Source organism: Lemur catta, chromosome 1 (assembly GCF_020740605.2).
Source record: "Lemur catta isolate mLemCat1 chromosome 1, mLemCat1.pri, whole genome shotgun sequence".
Taxonomy (NCBI): Eukaryota; Metazoa; Chordata; class Mammalia; order Primates; family Lemuridae; genus Lemur; species Lemur catta.
The window spans coordinates 31,684,140-31,697,994 of NC_059128.1; the positions used below are offsets into that span (position 1 = coordinate 31,684,140).

Sequence of the window (13,855 nt, forward strand, 5' to 3'; positions counted from 1 at the left end):
AAATCTTTAAACTGTATATTAATTATTTACACAATGGGCAAACATTTTAGATATATGTCTATTTCTGTTGATGTATCAATTCTTTTATACTTTTAAAAAAATGAAACAAAGGGGATTAAGAGTACTTAAACACTATCAGCTATATGTGGGCCTATTACACTAGCATGATAGAAAATTCCTTTCTTTCTAATTCTTAAAAATACATAAATTTGAATACATGTTATTAACTTATAATAATTTTTTCCTGGAATGAACTACAAATGGTAATGACACTAAAATAACATTTAAATTTTTTTTACAAAAAAGTTAAAAGGGGAGATAATATTCTGAAAATAAATACTAGTTCTCTGTGTAACAGGAACACACAGTCAGTGACATCAATCAGAGGAACGGTTTACTCTGGAACCCCAAATTATAGGCACCTGTAACGAGGCAGTTGCCTTTTCTCTTGTTTGTGGTGCCATTCAAAGCTAGTTATTTGGCAGCTTGCCTTCAGCTGGTTGCTCTATGTGTAGCTGAAACAAAAAAAATAATATGACCCAACAGCCAATAAAAATATTAAAATAAAAAAAATGGGATGGTGAAAAATGGAAAAAGCCCCCTTCCTCCCTCCACCCTCCAAAAAGGAAGAAGTGTAGGCTATAGACAAAATCTTGCCAAAAAATGTTAGAAACATATTTACTTTGAGGGATCCAACTCTACTAGCAACTCCTTTGCTTTCATCCGGCCGTCTAATTTGCTACAATGAGGGAAGATGGGTAAAAAAAGACAGAATAAAGAAAAAGTGAACTTAAAAATTTTTCTACACAGTAGTAAGTAATACATGCAAAAACATCAATTGACTCTTGGAGGTACCTCTGAAGAGGCCAAGGAGTTAACTAACCAGAGGCTGTATGACACGCTCTGCAAATAGGTTGGTCGCTAGAATTCAGTCTTTGTTATGGCACTATTCCTGAGATGAGGAAATTGGCACTTACTTTTGGTTATCTTGGGGACTTCTGGTGAAGCAGTATCTGGAGTAGTGTTACATTTGCATTTGGCTTACAAAAAACAAAGAATTACAAATATACCTATGTACTTTTTTTCTTTCAATGTGTTAGTGTCTATTTCACTGTAATATCCAAAAACATCAATAATATGACTAGAAAAATGAATGCTCTCTAAGTGGAAAGATCAGCCCTGACAAGCATCATTCTTGATAGGTGACAGAGTGAAGCTCCTCTGCTTGCTGACCCAAGCATTGAGGTTGTTCAGCTGTCACTGAGATTCCCAATTAAACAATTGTGCTGCCCAACCAGAAAATTTTAATGCCAGACCAATGTTAGATATATTCACTACCTCAAGGCTTTCTATCATTTCAGCTGAATTTTCCTCTTGTGTAAGATAGAGGAAATGAAAAGTAAAACTGCTATTTTAACAACTTGTTTCACATCATTATATAAATGAGCAAAGGAAAATTCTCAACACAAAGTGTTTTACTAGATGAGGTTTTTTTTTAATAGAACCCTAATAAAACTAATGTTTTGTTTAAAGAGGAAGGTGATCCAAAATCAAAAAGGGATATGGGAGGAGGAAGCTTCAGACCAAGTGGGTTTATGCTATGGATTTCTGCACTTGCAGAACGATAGTCTGAATTCAGACTAGTATAGGTCAAGTAAGCTGCGATTCTCTTTGTTGTATTAGAAGATAGTAGAAGGTGCAGTGTGATGCAAAGTTCCCAGTGTTAAAGTTCTGAGGAAAAAAATAAGAAAGCTGAACATGCTACAGAATTTTATTTCCTGGAAGCAAGATATAGATTGTCTTACCCCTTTTAGGACATCTCTGATGGCATATGGAGATTTCTGAGGAATAATATGGAGAAAATTGAATTTTCATTTTGAAAAAAAGCATCTTGGTACATAAGAATTGCATCAACTTTTGGCTTTACTTGATATAAATTGTTTTTACTAATTCTTCAGCATTAACTAAATATTATGGCCAAAAGATAATCACCAATTCTCGCTTTTAGTAGAACGGAATTGTCAAATTTAAAAACAATGGATACTAAGTAGACCTTCAACACTCTATAAGAGAGGGCCTCCCCATGGACAATGAGTTCAGAGTGAGTTCATATAGCATCTACTCATTCTCTTGTGCTATATTCTTTGATCTCAGAGAACGTCTTTATATTAAAAGCTGTTTTTCATATTGCATAGAGACTTACAATATCTGGATTATAAAGATAGAATTGGTAGTTTCCTATAAAAAAAACGTGTGTGATGCCTCCTGCTGCTTTCTGAAAACTTTCAGAAACTGTAAAGATGTACAGAAGATGTTCAGTAACAAGTGAACATCATTTTATACATTGTCTTTTATTTCTAGAATGAAATTGCATTAAGTCCAGCAACATGAGGTATCTTCTTTAAGGGTACACATGAAGTTAATGCCAGATCTAGGAACAAAACCCAGAGTTCCCGATTTCTAGGTTAAAACTGTAGTCTCTTAATAGGCCTGGGGATAAACGGGCTAGAAAAAAATTGATGCTTATAAGAGGATGTATATGTATATGTAAATATGTCTGTCTATTTATCTTTCCATCTATGGAGAAAATTTTATGTTACTATATATGGAGGAAACTTTTCCTCTACCATTCAGTTCCAAGTGCAAGTGCACATACAGAAACTTAAAGAATGACTTATAAGAAGAAAAAAGATACTCATTACTAAACTCTGAATGTAAAAAATAGAAGACTGATTTAAATAGAGACTTTGGGAGCAGACAGTTTATCCATGCTTGCTATCAATTTCCTGTACACAAATCTGCCTTTGAAACTATCATAAGAGAAAAACTTTAGAAAACTAATGTGGGTTTCAAAGCCAGAAAAGATTGCAATTCAAATTTCACATGATTATTTTTTGTGGTTCCTGAAACAGATAATAATTATTCCTAATGCTGAAAAATTTCAGAAAGAATTTGAAAAAGATGTCTATATAAACTAAAATTTGAGAAAGAGAAAAAGTGAAAGCAACAGATTTTAAAATGCAATGTTCTAATTTATTTGTAATCCCTTAATCATCAATTATGATAGAGTAGTATAGATAAAAGAAATTCACAGCTACTCCAAATGTCTGATTATTTCTTTATAAGAATTTTATAAAAATCACAAGAAGTTAGTATTTAGATGAGTTAATTTATTCTTCAATGATAGTTATAAGAGCCAACATCATTAGCTACTTTTATACATACTTTTCTATGAGGTAAAACATTCTCTGTCAGTAACTAAGGCAGGTTAAACTGTAAATGTTTATATTATACATAGGATCATGGCAATATAAATGAAGTTTGAGAACTGAATGTATTATAAGGATTGATTCAGCTGACATTATTAATTTACTTATATATATTGAAAATTAAAATTTAGTGGCAAAACAAAAGTCTTCACTAATAATTTCTCTATCTTCTTTTTTATAAGTATTTCACTGATATCATAGAAGATACTAACCATAGGATCAAAAACATTTCAATCTCCTATTCAGTCTCTTGGCTAGAATATATTTTAAAAATATCCATTGGAAATGGTCTGAAAATACTACATTATGTCACCTTTTTTGCAATATTCTGGGAATCTTTCTTCAGGCAGGGATTAATTACTGGGGAAACTATCCTCAGGGATTAATTACTAGAATATGGCCTGTAAAGCAGTGAAATGACTCTGCCATTGGTATTCACCTTTTTTTTTTGAGATTTTGTATTCCAGAAATAACATGCAACAAAAAAAATTGCTTGGATCCTAAACTAATATGTGTTGTTGATTCCCTTTGATTTAGCCCAATTTTCCAAAACTGAGCTCACTGTTAAACCATTTTCCACAGCTAACAGGCAGAAAACTATGCAGACTCTCTTGCCAATAAGAATTGTAAATGTTACATTTTTATTAAAACAAACATATTTTGGAGCAGAAAGCCAACTTTATATTAATTTTAAAAATAAAGTATAAAACTTCAAAGAAATTTTAGGCTTATTGCATTATGGTAGGCTCCCATATCACTGGGTGTATGCATTCACACTTCTCTTTAGTTACAAGATGTTTCATAAAATTTTTTTAGAAAAGGTATATTTTGTGTGTTTGTTTTACTGATGAGAGAACTGGACACATCAATAAAAATTAAAAAAAAAGCACAGCTGATATTAAATTCTGACTCTCGGCTCCTTTTATTAAATTTTGGCTTTCACCTATAGAATGACTAATGTACCTCTACTTTTATTCCCATATTTTATATTGATTTAGATTAGGATTATACAGATTAAATAAATATTCCTGTTTGTTGGCCCTGAGGACTAGACCATTTTATTTTTAGAACTAACTTACTTTCAGATCTACTCTGAGACAGAAATTTTTTAACCCTATTAATATTATGCCATGGCTTTTTTTAAATTAGTAATTATGGGTATCAATGACACGAAATAAAACATTTTCTTAGAAATAGTTTTCTTCCAGCTAATATCACTCAGCATTGGTACAGCTCTAGATTGTTTCTGGTAGTTATGATTTGGAAGAGATTTTTTAAAAAGTTTTGCTTAAGGGTTCAAAATTTAAACAAACTCCTACAAATAAAGAAATATTCTGTAGGATCTAGTTAATATTTCACTTCATTATAATATTCATATTATATTAATATTATTCAGCCCTTTCAATAAAACTGGTGCCTCACTATAAAACAATTCTGTTTTATTTGTAATGTATTAAGACAAAGTATAGAAGAGGAAAGAAAGAAATGAAAGTAAGAGAAGTGATTATTATACAAGTGTGTCAAGGAAGAATAATTACTAATATGTTTCTGGAGGAACTATGATTATAAAAATAAACCAACAAAAGCATAAAAAAGATCAAGGAGAGTTGTGAACAGTAATGAACAGATGAGAAGTCAAAAATTAGAATCTTGTTAGGAAGTTACAGATCCTCCAATGCCCCCTCCTATAGTTGTATCCTTGGGAAATCCTTTTTTATAAGTCTTTGATTTCTCATGATTTATTAACATTGGAAATTATCTATTTATTTTATTATACATTTATAATTTTGATACTTAAGTTCTATAATAGCTTTGACTCCAAGGTAATACAATCTATATAGTATTTGACTTCTAAATATTTCCTGCCCACTAGCCAGAGAATAATTCAGTCCATTTTCTTTTTTTCCTCCAAATTTCTTCTGTTTAAAAAGAAATTATGAAGCCCGTCTTTTATGGAATAAGAATTTTTAGGTACATTAAAATATATAATTTTTAAATAGTATGATATATATCCTTTTTTTATTTAGAAATATCATGGGGTACAAATAATTTTGGTTACATTCACTTTTATAATGATTGAGTCATGGTTATAAGAGTGCCCGTCACCCAGATATTGTTCATTGTACCTGTTAGGTAAGTTTTTGCCTGTCTCCTCCTCCTTCATCCCCCCTGGTTGATTTCCATTGAGTTTTACTTCCCTCTATGCACATGTGTGCTCATTGCTCATTTCCAATTTAGCAGTGAGTACATGTGGTGTTTGTTTTTCCATTCTTTAGATACTTCACTTAGGATAATGGTCTCCAGTTCCATCCAAATTGCTGCAAAAAGCATTAATTCATCCTTTTTATGGCTGAGTAGTACTCCATGGTATACATATACCACATCCTATTAATCCACTTGTGAATTGATGGGCACTTGGGTTGATTCAACATTTTCCCAATTGCGAATTGTGCTGCAATAAACACTTGGGTGCAGGTGTCTTTTTAATAAAATGACTTCTTTTCCTTTGGGAAAATACCCAGTAGTGGGATTGCTGGATCAAATGGTAGGTTGACTTTTAGTTCTTTGAGGGATCTCCATACTGTTTTCCATACAGGTTGTGCTCATTTGTAGTCCCACCAACACGTACACAGTGTATAAGCATTCTTTTCTCTCTGCATCCACACCAGCATCTATTATTTATGTACTTTTTAATAAAGGCCATTCTGACTGGAGTAAGGGGGTATCTCATTGTGGTTTTAATTTGCATTTCCATGATGATTAGTGACATTGAGCATTTTTTCATATGTTTATTGGCCATTTGTCCATTTTTTTCGAAAAGCTTGTTTATGTCTTTTGCCCACTTTTTAAAAAAATTTTAATTTAAAAATATGGAATGCTTCATGAATTTGCATGTCATCCTTGCACAGGGGCCATGCTAATCTTCTCTGTATCATTCCAATTTTAGAATATGTGCTGCTGAAGTGAGTACTTTTGCCCACTTTTTAATGGGGTTGTTTGATTTTTTTCTTTCTGATATGCCTGAGTTCTTTGTAGATTCTGGTTATTAGGGCTTTATCACAGCAGTCCCCAACCTTTTGGGAACCAGGGAAAGGTTTTATGGAAGACAGTTTTTCCATGGACTGGGGAGGCAGGGATGGTTTTAGGATGATTCAATCACATTACATTTATTGTGCTGTCAAACCTCTCTGCTAATGATAATCTGTATTTGCAGCCGCTGCCCAGCACTAGCATCACTGCCTCAGTTCCACCTCAGATCATCAGGCTTTGGATTCTCATAAGGAGCACTCAACCTAGATCCCTCACATGCACAGTTTACAGTAGGGTTCACGCGCCTATGAAAATCTAATGTTGTAGCTGATCTGACAGGATATGGAGCTTATGCAGTGATGTGAGTGATGGGGAGTGGCTATAAATACAGATGAAGCTTCTCTTGCTTGCCTGCCACTCACCTCCTGCTGTGTGGCCTGGTTTCTAACAGGCCATGGACTGGTACCAGTCCACACCCCGGGGGTTGGGGACCACACCTTTACTGGATGTATAGCTTGCAAATATTTTCTCCCATTCTGTAGGTTGTCTATTTGCTCTGTTAATTATTTCCTTGGCTGTGCAGAAGCTTTTTAATTTAATCAAGTCCCATTTATTTTTGTTGCTGTTGTGATTGCCTTTGGGGTCTTCTTCATACATTCTTTGCCTAGGCTGATATCTAGAACATTTTTGCCTACATTTTCTTCTAGAATTTTTATGGTTTCATGCCTTCAATTTAAGTCCTTTATCCATCTTGAATTGTAATAATTTTTGTAAGTGATGAGAGATATGGATCCTGTTTCATTCTTCTGCATGTGGCTATCCAATTTTCCCAGCACCATTTGTTGAATACGGATTTTATTCTCCAGTGTATATTGTTGTCAAAGATCAGTTGGCTGTATGTGGATGGTTTTATATCTGGGTTTTCTGTTCTGTTGCATTGGTCTGTATCTCTATTTTTTGTATCAATGCTATGCTGATTTAGTTACTATCGTCTTGTAGTATAGTTTGAAGTCTGATAACGGTGATGCCTCCCAATTTGTTCTTGTTGCTTAAGATTGCTTTGGCTATCTGGTTCCACACTAAACACAGAATTATTTTTTCTAGATCTGTGAAATATGATGCTGGTATTTTGATGGGAATGTTGATGACATGATAGATTCTACTGATCTATCAACATGATATGTTTTTCCACTTGTTTGTATCATCTGTGATTTCTTTCCTCAGTGTTTCATAGTTCTCTTTGTAGAGATCTTTCACCTCCTTGGTTAAGCATATCTCTAGGTATTTTATTTTTTTGTAGCAGTTGTGAATAGTATTGAGTCTTTGATTTGACTCTCAGCTTGATTATTATTGGCATATAGGAATGCTACTGATTTGTGTACATTAATTTTTTAACCTGCGCCTTTGCTGAATTTATTTATCAATTCCAGGAGTCTCTTGGTAGAAAGAATCTTTGGGGTTTTCTAGGTATAAGATCACATCGTCTGCAAAAAGTGATAGTTTGACCTTCTTTTTCCTGATTTGGATACTCTTAATTTCTCTCTTGCCTCATTACTCTAGCTAGGACTTCCTGTCTATGGTCTATAAATGGAACAACAAAGCCTAGAGCACATCTGTTTGTAGCATGGTTTACTGAATATTTTAAGCCTACTGTTGAGACCTACTGCTCAGATGAAAAGATTCCTTTCAGAATATTACTGATCATTGATGATGCACCTTGTCACTCAAGAGCTCTAATGGAAATGCACAGGAAATTACTATTGTTTTCATGTCTTCTAACACAAAATCCATTATGCAGTCCATGATTCAAGGAGTAATGTTGACTTTCAAGTCTTATTATTTAAGAAATACATTTTGTAAAGCTACAGCTGCCACAGATAGTAATCACTGCTCTGATGAATCTGGGAAAAGTCAATAGAAAACCTTCCAGAAAGGATTCACCATTCTAGATACCATTCAGAACATTCTTGGTTCACAGGAGGAGGTCAAAATATCAACATTAACAGGAGTTTGGAAGACGTTGATTCCATCTCTCATGGATGACTTTGAGGGGTTCAAAACTTCAGTGGAGGAAGTAACTGTAGATGTGGTACAAATAGCAAAGAACTAGAATTAGAAGTGGAGGCCGAAAATGACTGAATTGCTGCAATCTCATGGTAAAACTTCCACAGATGAGGAATTGCTTCTAATGGATGAGCAAAGAAAGGGGTTTATTGCGATGGAATACAATTCTGGAATGGAATTCACCAATCCTGGTAAAGATGCTGTGAATATTTTTGAAATGATGACAAAGGATTTACAATACTATATAATGTTAGTTGATAAAGCAGAGAATTGACTCTAATTTTGAAACAAGTTCTGTAGGTTAAATGCTGTCAAATAGCACTGTATGCTACAGAAAAACCTTTCATGAAAGGAAGAGTCAACGTGCCAAACTTCATTGTTGCCTTATTTTAAGAAATTACCACAGCCACACTAGCCTTAAGGAAACACAAACATGATCAGTCAGCAGCCACTACCATGGAGGCAAGATACTATACCAGCAAAAAGAATACAATTTGCTGAAGGCTCAGAAGATCTTTATTTTTTAATGATAAAGTATTTTTAAATTAAGGTATATACATTGTTTTTTTTTTTTTGAGACATAATGCTATTGCACACTTAAACTATAGAATAGTATAAATATAACTTTTGTACACACTGGGAAACTAAAAAATATGTTTTAATAGTTTTATTGTAATTTTTGCTTTAATTTGGTAGTCTGTAACTGAAACTGCAATAGTTACGAGGTATGCCTGTAAAAACATAAACAACTCCAGTTGGCTTTATTGAGTATTGCGACAAATCAGAAAAACAGGCAAGAAGACATCCCTGTCACTATCTGAACCTATCTAAAAAACCAATCAACCAACCAACCAACCAACCAACCAAACAAACAACTTTCATTTTCCTGGTTTACAAAATAACAGGACAGGCACAGTGGCTCACGCCTGTAATCCCAGGACTTTGGGAGGCTGCGGTGGGAGTTCAAAACCAGCCTGGGCAACATACGGAGACCCCATCGCCACAAAAAATTCTTAAAAATTAGCTGGGTGTGGTGGCACATGTTTGTAGTCCCAGCTACTCAGGAGGCTGAGGCAGGCGGACTGCTTGAACCCAGGAGCCCAAAGTTACAGTCAGCTGTGATTGCACTACTGCACTCCAGCCTGGGTGACAGAGCAAGACCTTGTTTGAAAAAACAAACAAACAAAATTCATATTGTAAAATAACCTGAAATTCCATCCCTATGCAGGTTTGTTTACTAATTTAATACATATTTTATTTTTAGCATTTTCTCATGTCATTAAATATTTTTTTTTTGAGATAGGGTCTCACTCTGTTGACCAGGCTGGAGTGCAGCAGTATGATCACAGCTCACTGCAACCACCAACTCCTGGGCTCAAGTGATCATCTTGGCTCAGCCTCCTGAGTAGCTAGGACTACAGGCATGTTTCACCACACAAATATTCTTAACAATATAATTGTTAAGGTTATAGAATAACTCATATATGTGTGTACTATAAATTATTTTCCATATAAATTAAAGTGGTTTCTAATTTTTCACTAATATGAATAATGCTGTGATAAACATTCTTCATATATAGTCTTTGATGGCCTCTGTGAAAATTTCCTTTGGATAAATTTCTAGAAATAAGATTATTGGTTAAAATATAAAATTTTAAGATTCCTCCATATATATGAATGCTATACAATACAAACATTTCAATATATATTTTTCAAGCTAGCTACATACACACATATATATCTGTGTATGTGCATGTGTGCATATTGTTTGCTTGAAGAATTAATACAGATTTATATTCCTACTAGTGTGAATAGTCATTTTTGTCACTGTCCATTAAAGGATTGATGATTATAATTTTAGAATAGTTATCAATTTTATTGTAAAATTTGTGCTGTTCTACATTTTTAGATTTCTAGTGAAAAGGTACATTTTTGCTCCCACATACTTCTTTGTTACATGTACTTCTTTTATTAAATGCCTGTTCCTACCCTTTAGTCATCCTATTTTTTTCCCTGTAAGATTAGAAGAGCTCTCTGAGGCTGTCAACCCTGTATCTGACAGATTATCTGTAAATATCGTATTTTCACATAAGCCTCACTATAATCTCCTTGAGGGCAGGGTTTGTAAGTCTATCCATTGCGGGATCTCCTTCCTACAAGCTAGTACAGTATTTTATATATAATATGCACTAAAAAATATTCATTGAATGAACTTTTGATTTAACCTGTTTTCTCTTTAATGAAAGTAGAATGATTAGGGAGATAGTCCTGAGATTTGGGGCCAGAAAATACCTAATTTTAGAATATGTATAATTTTAAAATATGAAGATCTAGAGGGTAGTTTAGTTTGGGATATATTTTCTATTAAAGTCATGAATAGGACACAGTTAGTTATATAATTTTGAATCGTGCCTATATCTAATCAATTTTGTTGCTGAAATAATGATAGTACAGGTTATTTTTGTTGTGGTGCTTTTGCACAAAGTATATCTCAAACTATTAAAAAAAGTGCATAGCAATCAAAGCTATTTAATTACACTGAAAGCTAGTACTCTTAATTTCACCATTTCTTGTATTTCTATAGTTCATTTCCCTATCTTCCTATAACTTGAATAAAAATCTAGTGGATAACAAGATAAATCAATATTTCACTTAAAAGAGACAAGCTTGACTTAAATGTGTAAGATATTAAGTAAAGTTAGAACATTTTTGGTAAATAATCTGTACTAGCACAGAATGCAAAAGATGAAATAAATATAAATTATTTATTTTATATTAATTGGAGATTAAAAATATCAGAGAAAAGGGCTAAAAAGAATATTTACTCAGTTGGTATAGAAACTACTTCAGAGGAATAGAATTATAGTTCTACAAGTGACTTTAGAGATTATTTAACTTATTAGTTCTCATAAAGTTATAAAGTGACATACTAGGGCTGGTACTCAATATTTAGTGCCTCACAGTGCAATACTTTTACATACTCAATGTTGTTAGCTTTTCAAACTTTGGGTCCATAATTTTTAAATGTCTGCCAGTAAATTAGTAAATGCAAATGCCAAAACTACTTCTTCCAATATATCATTAAATTGAATTCATTAAGATGCAAAACCAATCTATTCCTTGTATCCACATAACATGTAGGAATCAAAGGCCTAAAAGTTCTGCATATACTTTCAACAAAGACAGAATTAATATAAGTTGGTAAGTTTAATGAAAAGAAGACATCAAAACATTTAACTTTCAGAAGATTACCTCTAGCATTGTTTCTAAAAATGGAAAATAGTAAATAACAAAAATATGTAAAATAGGGGGTGGTGAAAAACTATGCCACATCGATCAATTAGAATACCAAACAATAATCAAAATAATGTTATAGATGACCATTTAAAACATGTAAAGATATTCATGACATAGGAAGATGCTTATGTTACTAAGTAAACAATATAGGTTAAAATAGTATAGATAAAAACAATAACATTTGGCGATTACTTATATTTCAAACACTCTGATAAGTGATTTATATATTTAAAATTTAATTCTTAAGATAATCTTATGAGGCAAATATTATTATTTTTCATTTTAAAGTTGAGATAATTAAGGTTACAGAGGTAAAGTAACTGTCTGAAAGTTATATATCTAGTAAGTGATAAAGCTGAGATTCATCACCGGGACTGTCAAACTCCAGAACCTGAGTTCTAACCACTGCTTTCCCATTATGACATTTGAATGAATAGAAAAAAATAAAAGAATGATATACGGCAAAATTTTAACAGTGGTTATTTATGATGAGTGTTTTATGAGAACTTTTTTTCATATCTGACTTTTCTAAATTTTCCCAAATGAGTATGTATGTTATTTTTTTGAAATAAGAAAGATGCCATGTCACTTACAGTCTGAGCTATAAAATTGTTAAACCTATAGCTAATAATTTCTGGTTTGCTGTATCTTCTTGGGTATCAAATTTTATTTGCAAGTTCAGATTTCAGAGTGGCAATAATGCATTTCATAGTTAAGTTATACTTAGCTTCACTGATGAACATAAAATAATTAGAAACAGATGGAGGAAATTCCATTTTCAATTACCATCATATATAAAAGCAGAGGGGACACATAGATAAATGAAGAAACAGTAATCAATGTAAAATATTGTATATGTAGCAGATAATAGAAGAACTATTGAAAATAATTTCTAAACTTAAAATTAATAGCTAAAATACATTCTGATCTAATTTTAGTTTCATTATAATATGAAATTGTTTACCGTACGGGGTGGTGCCTTTGTCATTAGAAAAGGAAGAGAACCATCTTTTATTTGAAGTTTCAAAATTCTGTTTTGCTATCAGACCAGAATAAATACCAAAACAAACATGTTATAAGGAGGAGAAAGTAGAAGAATAATGAACTAGAGCACAGTTCAGTTACTCAAATGTCTACTGGAGTCAGGCATTTAATATAAATGAGTAAAAACTCCAAAGAATGCCAGCTGAGTATTGACACAGTATACATGTCAGTGCTGGTCCAGCAGTGTTGATCTGATTTTTTTGGAAATGTTGAAAATTTGTATTTTTATTTGAAATTTCCCAAATTTCAGATGTTCCAAACTAGTGTAAAACATGATCCATCCTCAGTTACATCCCCAATAAAATTATCTGCCAACACTAGATGACTTCTTAAAAGAGGGCTTTGTATTTACCTATCAGTAGACAGAATATCCTGGGGAAACATTAGTATTATCCAAACACAGAAGTGGTGTCACACTGAAAGTGAGTGGAATTGGGAATTATAATTCCTGGTCTTGTATCTTGAAAAGATTTCATGAAGCCTTCTTTCATTTTGAACCAGAGAGGAGTAAGTGTTCCCTGCCCTAGAATCAACTTGTATCACAGATTCAGGGTGAACTATTTATAATGCTTAAGCATGGTACTGGTAGTCATTTATATAAAGGATCAGCTTTCTTGAACTGAATATCACTATAACACTGTCTTTATGGAAAATATGGAAAAATTATATTCAGTAGCCATCATTTTGACTCAGAATATTTTCAAGAAATATAGGTCAATTTGCACATTTGATTACGTCAGTGGTTCTTTGAGTGTGGTCAAACAACTTATGAGGGTCCCTGGGACCTTTCTGGAGTCCACATAGTCAGAATTATTTTGTTAATAGTACTAAGGCATTATTTTCCTTTTTTGCTATGTTGACATTTGCACTGATGGTACAAAGGCAATGGTGGATTGACATTTTAGTGCACATCTAACATAGTGGATCCAAGTAATATGAACAGCCATTGTTCTGTTCACTGCTATGTACAGTTTTTTTAAAAAGCTAGTTTCATTTAATATTGTCCTCAAAACAGTAAATAATAATTTAATTAAATTAATTACAACTTGAGCCTTGAGTGTGACAAAATGGGAAGTATGAATAAAATACTTCTGCTGCATACCAAAGGATGCTGTTTGTCTCAAGGAAAAGGACTTATGCAATTATGTGAG

General features: G+C 32.9%; 1 protein-coding gene and 1 non-coding gene across 4 annotated transcripts in view; both read right to left on the reverse strand.

The window, feature by feature from the left end:
• The window catches only part of GPHN (gephyrin), a 535,238-nt gene that overhangs the window by 180,759 nt on the left and 340,624 nt on the right, over positions 1 to 13,855 (reverse strand). The window lies entirely within an intron of this gene.
• Positions 6,134 to 6,240, reverse strand: LOC123631078. Its single transcript, XR_006732955.1, has one exon. It is a non-coding gene; the product is annotated as a U6 spliceosomal RNA (small nuclear RNA).